The sequence below is a fragment of the Adiantum capillus-veneris genome, chromosome 25 (assembly GCF_014529385.1).
Source record: "Adiantum capillus-veneris isolate H3 chromosome 25, ASM1452938v2, whole genome shotgun sequence".
Lineage (NCBI taxonomy): Eukaryota > Viridiplantae > Streptophyta > Polypodiopsida > Polypodiales > Pteridaceae > Adiantum > Adiantum capillus-veneris.
This window is the reverse complement of record NC_140955.1, coordinates 114,714,297-114,729,197: the sequence shown is the minus strand read 5'-3', so window position 1 is coordinate 114,729,197 and position 14,901 is coordinate 114,714,297. Positions and strand designations below refer to the sequence as shown.

The following is a 14,901-nucleotide window of genomic DNA, read 5'->3' as shown; positions in this document are numbered from 1 at the left end:
TTGCAATTATGGGCTGCATAAGAGGCTGGGTCATCTGAGTCTAGTACGCAGTGGTGGTGTGCTGTAGATTTTGTGTTTTGGAGTTGCAAACTGGACCAGTCGGTGCCTGTCCCTCTCTTAAGGGGGGAGGTTTCAGGCGATCTGGAAGAGACTTACCAGCGGTGCCAAGGAGATCCAGGCTATTGTTTCATCCCTGCATCCACACCATGGCAATCTGATGGCTCTCACGATCTGGCTACCAACAAGCGGCAACTACATATCCTCTGCGGGATGTATAAGCACACTCAATTCAATTATCCTATGTAAGACACACTCGATTCTACTGAATGATGCCACTGATGTCCATGGGATACCCTTACCAACTGCCTTGATTCTATTGAATGATGCCACCGACGTCTGCTAAATCCCCTTACCAACTGTTGTTGGGGTCTATAAGACCCACCCTACCTCCATCACCTTTGGTACGGCCTGTGACAATAGGTTGAAAGCTTCAAACCTCAGTCCATAGCTGGTCAGAAGGAGACAATGAGCATGGTGGAGGTGCTGCCAGAGCACTCAAAACCACTACACTTGCCCTGCTAATTTGGGTAGGTTTTACACCCATCTCCTCTTCGGCAACAACTCCGTTTTTAAAATAAGACAATTGCTAATGATCGAGATATGTAAACTTTGCAATTTATAAGATGGCTCATGGTAGCAATGTGCTTCACTAGGTTCTAGTGGGGATTTCGAACTGAAAACACATCAATACAATAAACACTACACCGTCTATGACGTACGATATAAAGTTACTTCTCCTTCTCTTTAAGCTTAATCAATATCCTATATCCTTTGTATTTGTCTTGACTCCTGTTTTGTGTCTGACAGAGAGGACATACATTCACAATAGTGGATGTTTTGACTGCACAAGCACGGCTCCATCTTGACAACATTGCAAGGTCCGTTATCTGTATCCAATTCCCTATGCCTATACGTTTGCTTGGTGCAACACCTATATGCTACGAGGCAAGGCACGACTTTTGTTTCTTATAATTTTTGGAGAAACTACAATGCCAACTCTCCACCATACTTTTGTATGGCACTTCTGCATGACGTGCACTATATATTTAACATTTTCACTTTGTGCCTAATTGCAAAACGAAATGTTTAACTATTCACATTGCTTTTATGTAGCTTGATTCAAACAATTTCCTCCGACTTGCACAATTGGACGACACCCGTACACGATTGGTAGTGCATTTCAATTTTTAGTCTGTTGATGCTTCCTTATTTAGTTTGTCAAAGTTTAGTTTAGCTACATGTTTTCCTCACTAGTGCATGCTCAATCTAGATCATTGAATCTATATATCAAATAGACACACACTTCTTTTCTCACAGTTCGGCAATTCAAGTCATGTATTATAGTACTCAATGCACTATGCACATGTTTACTTTATTCCTAGGTGATTGATCTCGTGATTGACGTGAATCTACATACGTCCTTGTTTGGCAATGCATCTTATATAGTGCTGCTCAACGTTCTCCTTTGCATAACCATTCTGTAGCACGAGGACAACTCTTTGTCCTAGTGTTTTCCTCCTCAAATATGTTTTGCACTAGATTGCGCAATCGACAGCCAAGACTCCTTGCTCCCTTCGACTACAACAACACATAACTCTCTCTCTCTCTCTCTCTCTCTCTCTCTCTCTCTCTCTCTCTCATTCTATGAGAAATAAGAGAAAATTGTTTACGCTTGATTTGGAGAATAAATACACATGCATAACATTTTTAAAAGTTTGTCAATGTCGTGAAATGTGACCATTTTACAAACAGGTAAAGTGATAATTAGTCTTCATATACGCAATTGTTTTTTAATAATTCGTCAATGCGCTTTGTACTTCGTTTACTTCAGTGCTAGATGCTTGATATCAATCTGCGTATGTCTTGTTAGGTTCTATAGCAATGCCCACCAAACAAGACTAGTTTATTCTTTTTTTCAAGCTTTGTCTTTTCCTTCCAATTTTATAAGCTTTGAGAGTTTGCAGCTTTTTGTATTGAGTGAGAAACCCTTATACGCTCTCTTTCTCTCTCTCTCACTACATATTATAAAAAAAAAAAGTTTCAACCTACTACGTGTCCAATTTGAGAGGGAGGGGGGTAATTTCATTTCAGTTTTGAGAGGGGCAACCAATTCTGATGGATACCTCCCGTGTGGGCTCCTTCTAATTCACCACTGGCCCTTTTAACGGGACCATACTTTGACAAAGGGTTTGCTTTTGCTTTTACTTTGGCTTTGGCTTCTACCCAAACCTCGGGAGCTAACGCAAGGTAGCTCAATCATGACGGCCACACCTCGGTCATGCCTGATCCTCCACCCGCAGCAGGTCGTCTTCACCTTCCCCAGCACTCTCAGCTCGTCAAGCTCCTGGTATCTCAGTGCGCCAAGGTACATTGAAAACACACGCACACTCACACACACATTTGCAACCACCTATTTGCTGATGTTTTTCACTCATGCTATAGCGCGTTGTTTGTTTGTTTAGTTTACTTTAGCTGTTGTATTTTGACGATTGCAGATGTGTGTGAAATAAAGAGGCAGGAGATATATTTGCAGAATTTCTGTTTGTGCATCTACCTCAGATTGAATATTTTGCTGAAGTATCACCATGTGCTCCTTATCTATGTTGTTAATATATTTGCATGTCATGTTCGATCTTGTTAGGTTTAACATTTTATGGCTTGAGAACCTTGGTTCCTAGGACTAGGGTTTTGCCCTGAGAATATACAGTTCTTTCAAGAGGGGGTATGTCACAAACTGATGACGTGGCAGCCTTGATGACGTGGCAATACGGACGGTAGATTAAACTACGTTGACATGCTGAAGTGACAGCAGTACAGACGTCCCCGATTTGCGTTGTGCCACGTGGCGTGGGTCACGCGATACTTGAACGAGGGGCATGGATACCCTCCCGTGTGGGCCTCCTCTAATTCACCAATGGCCCTTTTAACGGGACCACCCTTTAAGGGCGTGACCCGTACTTTGCCAAGGAATTAATCTACACAAATTAGGGCATCGGGGTTTGGTTTTGCTTTGGCTTCTACCCAAACCTCGGGAGCTAACGCAAGGTAGCTCAATCATGACGGCCACACCTCGGTCACGCCTGATCCTCCACCCCCGCAGAGCAGGTGGTCAACACGCATCTTCACCTTCCCCAACGCTCTTAGCTCGTCAAGCTCTTGGTTTCTCAGTGCGCCAAGGTACACACCCACCCACCCATGAAAACACATGCACGCGCGCACACACACACATGTACACCCACAGACACTCGAGGATCGTTCTGCATGATTTCTGACCATACCAAACATAAATAATTAGAAGCCATATGCTTTTTCGTTCATACTAAGCTTTTTGAATTGCGGAATCCAAAACATCAGGAGCTGACTGCATGCTGATTGTACGCCATCCTGTTACTGCTGGCTTCAGTACTAAGTGATGAAGTTTATCTATTAGAGTATGTTTGATATTGTTATGCTGTCCTGTTTGTGATAAGATCCTTGCAATCCGACAGCAATGAATGGGACTCGAGTTTAATATCACAAGTTTCTGTAATCATGTGTTGATTGGGATGCGGGTAATGTGGCCATGTCTGCATTGTTTGGACCCTCAGGGAGAAAACCTCTCGAGTGGTTCAGACTTCGAATATTTCTAACGACACGTGGTGAAAATGACTGTGTCTGTAAACATGTCCAAAGTAGTGACAATTGGTATTGCAAATCCATTATTTATAGAAACTTGATTCTAGAGGGAAATAGATAAATGAGACGTATGCTATTTATATATGGATACATTTATCTATATATATGTATGTGGTGCCTATGTAGCGCACATAATAGGGGTGTGCATACATGTTTAAATTTAGATACACATACTTACATACAATGAAACAAACCTTTAAGGTAGAGATAGAGAGATTGAGCACCCATTGTGTTTAAAGCTTGAAAAAAACAAGAAGCAAATATCAATTTTCTTGCATGAGGAAAAACCCAAATCTATTCTTTCATTTGCACCTACAGATATTCTATCATTATATCGCTAAATATTGCCCAAAACCATGTGCGTCCTACAAAGTCTATATTTTTCGATTATTATGTCGTTAGTGTTAAAAGTTTAGGCATCTCAAGGGAACTCCCCAATGTGATCCCATTATTTAGTTTGGCTTTTACGTAATTATTTTACTTATTTGTCAAAGTCTTGGGTAGGGCAATTTACTAGGCTTGCTATATAAGCAACCCCTTGCCTCCATTGTATACACATTCAATTATTCATTGCCAAGGTTGATTGGTTCAGGAGACTCTCTCTCTCTCTCTCTCTCTCTCTCTCTCTCTCTCTCTCTCTCTCTCTCTCTCTCTCTCTCTCTCTCGCGTGCTCACTCCCCTTGGTCTCTATGCTTCCGCATCGTCGACTTTGACATGGTATCAGAACCAAGGACGTGGAGCACGCGAGGAGTCTTTCACATCGTCGTCATCATCTCCAACTACTAACCTGCCTAGCCATTGGCGCATAGGAGCTCCCAACCCTTGCGTTTTGAGAGGCAGTGTCTGACGGCGCCCTCAAGCCTTCCTTGTCGCCAACCTTCAAGGCAGCGTTTCAAAAGGCACCGCACAGAGGAGCAACGCGTGCCGTCTCTCTCTCTCTCTCTCTTTGTGAGTTTAGTTGTTCTTAAGGTGCTAAAAGTCTGTTCAGTCTGTTCTTTTCTATTGGCACGTGGTGCCTGTCTTGTGACATCTGCCAACAACTCTGGATAATCTCTGAAAAACTCTTCATCGACCCACAGTGTCTCTTGGGTTCCTCGATTCTTGAACTTCAAAAAGTAATGTCGAACTTGCTTCTTTTAGCCATGGCGAAACCGATGCAACCTCTCGGGCTCTTCTTCTTCGGAAACGTCCTTCGGAGGTGTACCTTGAAACATTTTCAACCAAGGAACATGGAAAACGTTGTGCATTGACCATGAGTTAGGCAATTGTAATTTCATAGAAACCTCATTGATCTCTTTAATGACGAGAAACGGACTATACATTCTGAAAGACAATTTAGGACACTTCTTTTCGACTTGCTTAAGACTTTGCTTCATGATCCTTAAATAAACCCAATCCCCGTCGTTGATAGAAACATCCTGACGATGCTTGTTAGCCTGTCGTGAGTAAGATTCCTGAGCCTTGCTTAGCCGAAGCTTCACACTCTCAAAAATATCATCCAACGACTGACTTTCAGCATTGCCATCAGGCATTTGATTGATCGAGCGAGTAAAAAGTGACTGGAACAAACGATGAAAGTCATACGGACTTCTACCAATGGTAGAGGAATAAAAGTCATTCAAAATAGCTTGGACCAAAGGGAGATAAAGCTTTCAATGAGACTGTTGATCATGCACATAAGACTTCAAAACATCAAAAGCCAATTGATTGTAAATTTCTTTTTGACCATCTGATTGTGAATGAAAAGCCGATGAAAAATTCAACTTAGTGCCAAAATTTTTGAAGAGTGTGCGCAAAAAATTGAACGTGAACTTAACATCCCTATCTGAAACAATTGACTTTGGCAAACCACAGAGGGGGTACCAATGCTTTATGAACAACCGTGTTACATCTTGTGCGGTGACTGTGGCCTTACAAGGAATCAACATGCAAAATTTGTTGAAACGGTCAACAAATGTTAAACATTGAGTGTTCCTTGAATGCAAACTAGGTGGAAGGTTAGTCACAAAATCCATAGAAATATCCTGAAAAGGCTTGTCAGGATAAGGAGGCGGTAGCAAGAGGCCTTGCTGCTTACCCCGAGGAGCTTTTATCTTTAATCTTTTCAAAAATGGTGCACTGTGTGACATAACGAAACACATCTTTTGTAACAAACTTGGACACCCCAAGTCAAGATTCTACCGCGACACGGCCCGGCGTAGTTCCGTGCCCAGAGGTATTGGCCCCACAGACTGGCGCCCCTTTCGGTGTTTCTTTTTATATTAGTCTGTGTGCCAAGTGCAAGGGAGTCTATGGGATCTCACACTTAGACTCTGTGTCCAAATGCTCTGAGAAGTGAGGCCCTTGGGCGTATTTATTCTTATAAGAGATACCGAAAAACAGAGCTCCAAAAGCTTTCAAACTCAAAAGCAATTGATCTCCAAAAGCTTTAAACTGAAAACGTTCCCAAAGTAACTAGTTCCCAAAATCTACCAAAAGCAGTCAGCGTAAATTATGGAAATTCGATCAGCTGTCACGTCAGCATGTAAGCGTGAATTGTGGGCGTCCGTACACCGGCCACGTCATTCGCCAGTCACGTCAGCCTTCGGCGCCTTTTCCAGGATTCCCGCAGGGTGCGTGTTTGTGTGTGTTTATGTCCGGGGGCCTGCCACGTCATCAGTTTGTGACATACCCCTCTCTTGAAAGAATTGCAATCGCCCTCGATTACGCCTGCAAAACAGACAGAGGCCATAAACTATCTTAGTAGACACTGACTACTAGTACAGACGCACTAGACACGACACATCTAGCACTTGTACAAATCGACAACCCACATCACCGGACATCACAGGACATCACTTGACATCACAGGACATCACATGACAAATCACATACAAATTCATTCCAAATCTCAGCCATGATTAATCGGCAATGTATTTAGTAATCGCATCTAGATCCATTCCGGACCTCACGGATACCCGATTACCTAATCCTTATTGCAATCATGTATATAGAGATTTATGAGACCAAAATGTTGCAGTCATTTCGTCTTTTAGTTCCTGTACTCAAACAAGTCAAGTACAAATCAATCAGTTTCATTTTCGCGAATTCCAGCTCATAAAGTCATACAGCAGAATACTATCAGCCCATCAGTATCCTTGAAATCCAAAGGAACATCAGTTACTCTATTCAAAATCGGGGTAATCGGTTGACAAAAGAGTGGAGTGACTCCCCTCTTGCATAGTTACAGGGAATGACCATTTTCAAGTCTCCATTCCCCGTTCCCACTCCAACTTCCCGTTTCGAATCCCCGTTCCATGTTTCAAACGTAAGTGTTCGTAACAAGGAATGGCGTCTCATGCCCATTGCCGTTCCGTGTTCCCCGTTCCAAAATCCCGTTCCGGGTAACTATGCCCTCTTGTGCAAGCCCGCTGCACTAGATTCACCCATGCTGAAATCGGGGTTCTATCAGAGTAGACTATGCTAAACCGAATGCTTCAAGGTAAAGTCCCAAAATCTGAGGAGTATCTGCTAGATCCTCCTCCTCCATCCACTTTGCATCCAATGCAGGATAGGTATTGAATTTAACCAAGAACTGCCCAATCACTTTACCTTTAATCTTTCTATCCTTGTGTGTCAATATCTATTCTGGAACGAGTATCTCCTCGCTTTCCTCCACTTCGGGCTGCTCATCTGGCTCCCCATCATCGGGCACATCGCCTTTAAAAGGCTTCAATAGACTCACATGAAAAGCATTGTGAATCTTCCAAGTATCGGGCAGCTTCAGTCTAGGAGACATCATTTATCTTCTCTTTTATCTGGAAAGGGCCATAGTATCTCATGCTAAGCTTTGGAAAAAGCCGCTCCTTTCCCTTTTTCTTTCTTAAGCGTGCCTTCTTAAAACGTAAGAGCACCCAATCGTCTTCCTTTAATTTCAAATCGCGACGGTGTCAATCTGCTGCCTTCTTGTGTCTTTCCTGAGATTTCGCTAAAGCCTCCCGGACCTTGGCAAATGCAATGTCCAAGTCCCTCGTGTATTGGTCGGCTTTAAAAATCTTGTCTTTCGTGCTAAGGAAGGGTGGAACCTTCGTAGCCCCTTCAATGATCACAAATGGCGTCTTCCCCGTCGAAGAGTGGATTGTGTTATTGTAGGCAAATTCCACCAAGGGCAAATTTTTTTCTCGTTGAGTCTTCTGATAAGAAGTGTAAGACTTTAATAAATCCAATACGACTGAATTTGCAATGTCAGATTGCCCATCTGTCTGTGGCTGGAAAGATGACGAGAACTGCAATTGTGTACCAATGTTCTTTCAAATAGCCTTTTAAAACGAACTCGTGAATCGGGGATCTCTGTCAGAGAGGATTGTCTCAGACATGCCATGTAATCGGGAAATCTAAGTAACGAACAATCTCGTGAAATGATCCGGCTTGACTGTTTTCTTCACTGGAATGAAGTGAGCTTGCTTGCTAAATCTGTCGATGACAGTCCAAATGCCATCATGCCCACTCTATGTCTTCGGGAGATCAAAAATGAAATCCATAACAATACTTTCCCAAGGGCGGGTAGAAATGGGTAAAGGGTGTACCAATCCCTGTGCTTTATACCTGTGAAACTTGACCTTTTGGCATACCAAGCAACCGTGTTGTAAGGTGCAGCGGAATGAATGTTGAACTTTGCTCAAGATGAGTGCTCCGCACTGTTCTCAAGGTTCCTTTTACTTACGGAAGGGAGAGCCTTCCGTTCCTTTAGTGAGAGAGTGCAAATGATCACAAATAAAGTGAATGACAGTGTGAATGAAGGTACTGAGATTGAGAGATAGAGAGAGAAGAATACGACACCAAAATGTTGTCAAACCCTCCTCGAAGGCCCCACTCTCTATGGCGAGAGCGGTCTATATTGATTGCACAAATCTCTCCAATGCTTTGGACTTGCCGACGATGTCGACGCGATGAGGACGAAGACGAGACGGGCTGAAATCTGAAAACGCTAATGGCTGAAATCTGCAAATCTTTGTCTGCTGAATTCTGACTCTATGTCGGTGATGACGTTGATGACGACGATGCGACGATGACGCGCTGAACACGCAGATGCTGAAATCTGCGTTTTCCGGGCTGAAACTGCAAATTGCGTTGGATCTGACCGTGCGGCGAGGATTTGCTGCGGGAAGGTGAGATTTGCGAGGTTCGTGGGTTGTGCTGCGAGTTCTAAAGACTGAATACTGAAAACGCTGGTTCTATGGCTGATTCTGTCGCGATGATATGCAAAAACGCTAGGGTTGTTCTGCAAACCAAAAATGCTAGGGCTGTTTCCTGTCCTGCTGCAAAAACGCTAGGGCTGAAATTTTGTTCTGCAAATGCAAAACGCTAGGCTGATCTGCTGTGTCGTGATGACACCGGGCTGATTTGCTCAACAAAACCGCCAAGGCTGGTCCACTAATGCAAAAATGCTAGTGTAGCTGCTGTGAGGCAAAAACGCTAGGGATCTTGCGGGTTCCGCTGAGAAGTTGCTTGTTGAGGGAGTGCTCCTGCTGCCTCTTCTGCCAGAAAGTGCTAGCGCTAGGTTTCTATTTATACAACTTAGCAAAATTGCCCTACCTACTTTCCAACAAAAGTCACTTAAAAATAATAAGTGAAAAATGTCAAAAATAGGGAAAATAGGTCTATGCACTGTAAAAATGCTCTTGATGGGATCTGATGGGAATCTGACGGTCATGCTGTGCGCAACCAGAGGATATGCATCTAAACTAAGTGTCTGGACATGCACGGTCTGCGAACAGACTCACAAAGGTGCCAGATCCCTATTCTAGACTGACTTGATTGAACTGAATCCTGATCATGCTCTAGCTTGTCCGCGGACACATAGGGTTGGATGTGTCACGTGATATCCCCTCCTTTTCAAAGTGAGGTACTGGTACCGAACTGTATGGTGTCGAGGGAGATCGCCAATAGCATCCGGAATCTTGGAAGGGACTCTTCGTCGGCCCACTCTGATGTGTGGGTTGTGCGATACTTGAACTTCATAAAGGTCTGCAACGCTTGCTTCTTTGGGCCGCGCCGAAAGCGACACAAAGTCTTTTGTGGCTCCTTCGATGCTTCAACTTCGTCTAGAGTCATGCTTCTTTCTTCTTCAAGAATCTCCATGGCTGAAAATTCTTGAAACCACTTCCAACACAAAAACATGAACATACCTATTCCATGTAAAGTGACTGGAAAAAATCTTGTCTTCTTCAAAGACTGTGCATGCAATGTAGATGAACAAAGAGACAGAGTGCCTAATTGTTCACCACACACACGCAAACAATGAATGCGAATCTTTCTCTTCTGATCTAAAGCAATCAACTGTGGCAATTCACAACGGAAATGCCCATGCTTGGTGCTCATACTTTCATGTGCTCTTTCTATAGCTATGTCGTGCCAAGGAAGAGACATGGAATGTGACTTCCTTGAATGCATACTTTTCAGCTTTTCATGAAGAATCCGCATACATCCGTGCTCATTCATGAGTAAAACGTGCTCAACGTACAATATGTTATGCCTAGGAAAAGGGATCACATAAGGACGCTGACTAAAATACAGGAAACGATCACGAATGAAACATTCGAACAATCCGTGCTGACTAGTCATTCGTACACATAATACTTCTTGTGAGGGTTCTTTGGTCCTATGCTCGAGAGCCAAGATCGTTTCTTCGTGATTGATCGTCTCTGCAATGAGGTTAGCTTCACTAGAGAAAGTATCAACTAACACATCATCCTTGTAAACAATCACATCATCTTCATGCAAATCATCATGCTTGGGAGAAATCACATCTTGATCATCATGCAAATCATCATCCTTGTCATTGTCATCCAAATCATCATGCTCATCATTATCATTCAATTCATCATGCTTATCATCATGCAAATCCTGTGTATCATGCTTGGAGAAGAAGATACTGAGAGAGTCTCCTTTTTCCCGAATCTCTTGCATCTGTGCCTGCACTTGAGAAAAGAGTCGCAACATCTCTTGCATGTGTCGCGCTTGCTCATGCTCACGCTCTATGGCTGCCTTTCTTTCTGCGTGTTTGCGATACATTTCTGCCATTCTTTCTACTCTTCTTGCTTCGCGTTCTAACTTCCTGTCCATAAACATTTGCTCCAACTCCTCCATAGGAGTTAGTGCAATCCTTGGCGTAGATGGGGAAGGGGGAGGGTCGGAAAAACCTCCTGGTGGGGAAAATTCTTCTTCGCCTCTCTCATGCTCATCACGTCCAAGCGAAGTATCCATTCCGCTTCAAGTGATGACCATCCACTGAAGTCTTGGTTCTTGTGGGTTCTTGTGGTCTTGGGTTCTTAAGTTCACGAGGAACTTGGGTTCTTGTGGGTCTTGGGTTCTTGGGGGTCTTGATTCTTGAGGTTCTTGAGGGTCTCGAGGTTCTTCTTTCGCTCGCAATGTGTGTTAGAGAAGGATCTTCTCTTCACCCGAGTTCTGCTCTTTTCTGCGGGGGCAGCCTTGCGCTCACACCAAGGTTGCTTTTTCCCACCAAGTCGATTGGCGGGCCGCTAAGTGCACGGTCCGCTCTCAATGAGTGAAAAGAGGCACAAGGGGAGGCTGGACAAGCCCTTCTTTCCTGGGATTCCTGTCACTCTTCAAAAACACGATTAGGAATCGACACGCCCAAGTGAACTTGGGTTCATGCGACCTCAACAAGCAAAAAAAAAAAAAAAATCTTCTGATCCTTGTGGTTCTCTCCTTGAGTGATACAGACACTGCCAAAGTTTCTGATACCAATGTAAGGTGCAGCGGAATGAATGTTGAACTTTGCTCAAGATGAGTGCTCCGAATTGTGCTCAAGGTTCTTTTTACTTACGGAAGGGAGAGCCTTTCGTTCCTTTAGTGAGAGTGCAAATGATCACAAATAAAGTGACTGACACTGTGAATGAAGGTACTGAGACTCAACCCTCCTCCGAAGGCCCCACTCTCTATGGCGAGAGCGGTCTACTATTGATTGCACAAATCTCTACAATGCTTTGGACTTGCCGACGATGTCGACGACGATGAGACGGGCTGAAATCTGAAAATGCTAATGGCTGTGTAACGCACAACATGGTTTTTCTCATCAAGTAGCCTTCCCGAATGGAGTATCCCGCTACCGTCTCCCCATCCCGTATCCGTGTGAAAATATATGCAAAATCTGTATCTGTGACATACTGGTCGACCGTATTCTCGAAGCTCCTATGATGTATCGCGGAAATAGCTAGAACCAACGGCTTCCGAGACAAAGCATCTGCCACCACATTCTTCTGTCCGATAACATGGACAATTTGGAAGTGAAACTGTGACAAGATGGTTCGCCCACCGCATCTGCTGTTCCGAAAGCTGCTTCTGTGACAAGAAGTAGCGCAAACTCTGATGGTCTGTAAAGACAGTAAAATCCGCTCCGAGTAGGTAATGCCGCCACTTAGTAAGAGCATGGATAACCGCCAAAAGCTCTCTCTCATAAATCTGTGCTGTCATCTCCGGCCTAGAGAACAATCGGCTCTCGTAAGCAATGACATGGCCTTCTTGCATTAAGACCGTACCCAGACTACGACCACAAGGATCACAATATACTTCAAATGACTTCTGCAAGTCCGGCAAAGTCAAAACTGGTCCCGTAGTCAATTTCTCTTTCAATGTCTGAAAGGGAGTCACCTCTGTGGGTCCCCACGAGAAAGGGACTCCTTTCTGTGTCAAGATATACATAGGGGAGGCAACCTTTGTAAACTTTTGAATGAACCGCATGTAGTACGAACACAGTCCCAAGAAGCTTCTAACTTCATGAACATTCTTCAAATCGGGCCAATCACGTATAGTCTCTATCTTGGCTGGATCCATTTGCACTCTTGCTGCTGAGACAATGTGTCGCAAAAAGTGTGTGTCTGGTAGGAAAAATTCACTTTTCTTTGCATTAATCACTAATTGTGATCTCGTAGTGCCTGAAAGACCTGAAGCAGATGATCTCTATGTTTTGCCTCATTCTTGGAGAAAACAATGATGTCGTCAAAGAAAGTGCCAACAAATAGCCTGTACTCTCGGAAAATCTTGTCCATCATCCGGTTAAATGTCGCAGGAGCATTGGTTAAGCCAAAAGGCATCACCAAAAACTCAAATAACCCAAAAATAGTCCGAAAGGCTGTCTTGTAGACGTCTCCCGGTGCAATTCGGATTTGATGATATCCTCTCTTCAGGTCAATCTTTCTAAAGCACAAGGATCTCTGTAACATGTCGAGTATATCATCGATCCTAGGAATCGGAAATCTGTTCTTGATGGTGATTTTGTTGAGAGCTCTATAATCGATGCACATTCTCCAAGATCCATCTTTCTTCAAAACCAACAACACTGGAGAGCAATATGGTGAAGTACTAGTCTGGACAAGACCCTTTTCCAAGAGGTCTTTCACTTGGTTCATAATCTCTTCATTCTGTGCTCGGCTCACACGGTAAGGTGGCCGGTTCGGTGGTGTGCTTCCAAGTATCAGATCAATGGTAGGATCTTCATGACGAGCAGGTGGTAACTCGCCTGGTAGGCCCTCTGAGAAGCAATCGGCGTGAGAGTGGAGAAAATCTTCGTGTTCTTTATCAAGTTTAGACATATTTGTCCTATCCTTATCGCTCAATTCTTTCATAAAGATCGAGTAAACAAACAATCTGGATTTCATTAATTTTGAAATGGCCGAAGCCGATACAATAGGGACAGACTCGCCCTTCAATTTAATATCAAGTACAATGGTTCTGCCCTTCTCTGTAGTCAAAGTCGCTTTCCTCGCCCGATAATCGACCACGGCGTTGTTCTTGTGGTACCAGGGAATCCCTAAGAGAACATCACAACCCTCCAAAGGCATTATGAAGAAGTCCTCATGCCCCAAATACCCCTGACTATGCAACCGAAGTTTTCCACTGACAGGTGTAATGGCTACGTCCCTGCTGGGTGCCGCTAGAACTGCCTCCGCAAGTGGTCCCATCTGATCAGGAGTGATCTCGAGCCGCGCCGCCAATTCCGGTGAAATGAAGTTGCCCTTGGCTCCTCCATCAAAGAAGACCAGGGCCTCTTGATCTTTCACTTTGCCCCAAGCTCGACAAAGTTATGTACTCTCGTCCATGGTGTTGAGATCGGTACCCACACAATCTTGAACCAGTCCTGTTTTCATCTTGCCTTTTCTGCCACGTTCCTCAGCTGCTCTCAAACTCTCATACCGATCGTCGTCCTTATCATTCTGTCCTTTCTGTGCCTTTTTAGGGCACTTCGCGGAGATATGTCCATGCTCCCCGCATCCAAAGCACTTCCACTCCTTGATGAATTGAGCTCGCTCCTGAGGAGTAAGCTTGGGTCGTGCATCCTTTTTCTCTGGGTTGCTCTTTTTCTTTCTACTTTCATTCCTAGAAGTCTGTTCGGCTCGTTGTGTCATGGCCTCATCTGTGGGTAGGTCAGATTGCCAGAGTAAATGGCAAAGCCCCGCTTCGCATGACTCATCAACTTCTGAATAGAAGCTGACTTTTGTTCCAAGCAGTGATCTCGGATTTCTGTAGGTAGACGCAAGGTAAACCGCTCAATCTGTTCTCTGAACGAGATCTTCTTGAATGAAGAGGCGGGTAGAAAGGAGCTCCAGAGTCTTTCACAATAAGCATTTATTGTATCTTTCTTGGTCATCCGAAGATGGTTGCAAGCAGCTCGTATATCGCGTTCATACTCTTGCGTCAACCAAGAAGAAATAAAAAGCTTCTTAAATTTCAGCCATTTAATTGGCGCAGTTTTGTTTAAAAGAAGCGTGGACCACCAAGTGCAAGCATTCCCCTTAAAGTAAGAGGCATCTCTCCGAATCTTGGAGTGCTCTGAGTAGCGTCCTCCTGCGAAAGCGATGTTAAACTGTTGTATAAAAGACAAAGCCTTCGAGGCATCTGAGTATCCTGAAAAAGTATCAAATTTGATCGAGTGTCCACCTTCCTTAAACTCTCGGACTTTCTTGCTTTTATCTTCCAGAAAGTCATACTGGTTGGCTTTATAAAAATTCTTCTTGTTCGCATAAAAGTTTCCATCATCGGAGTCTGAACTGTCTGTAGACGAGTCCTCAGTAGAACTGTCAGACACTGGGCGAGGTTTAGACTTCTTTGCCTTTTTCTTGCCCTTTCCGAAGTGTTGTTTCTTGCTTCGCTTTTTACCTTTTCTGT

General features: G+C 44.0%; 1 protein-coding gene across 3 annotated transcripts in view; it reads right to left on the bottom strand.

Moving 5' to 3' along the window:
* The window catches only part of LOC147425495 (uncharacterized), a 174,524-nt gene that overhangs the window by 4,441 nt on the left and 155,182 nt on the right, over positions 1 to 14,901 (bottom strand). The gene's annotated exons all lie outside the window — the stretch shown is intronic.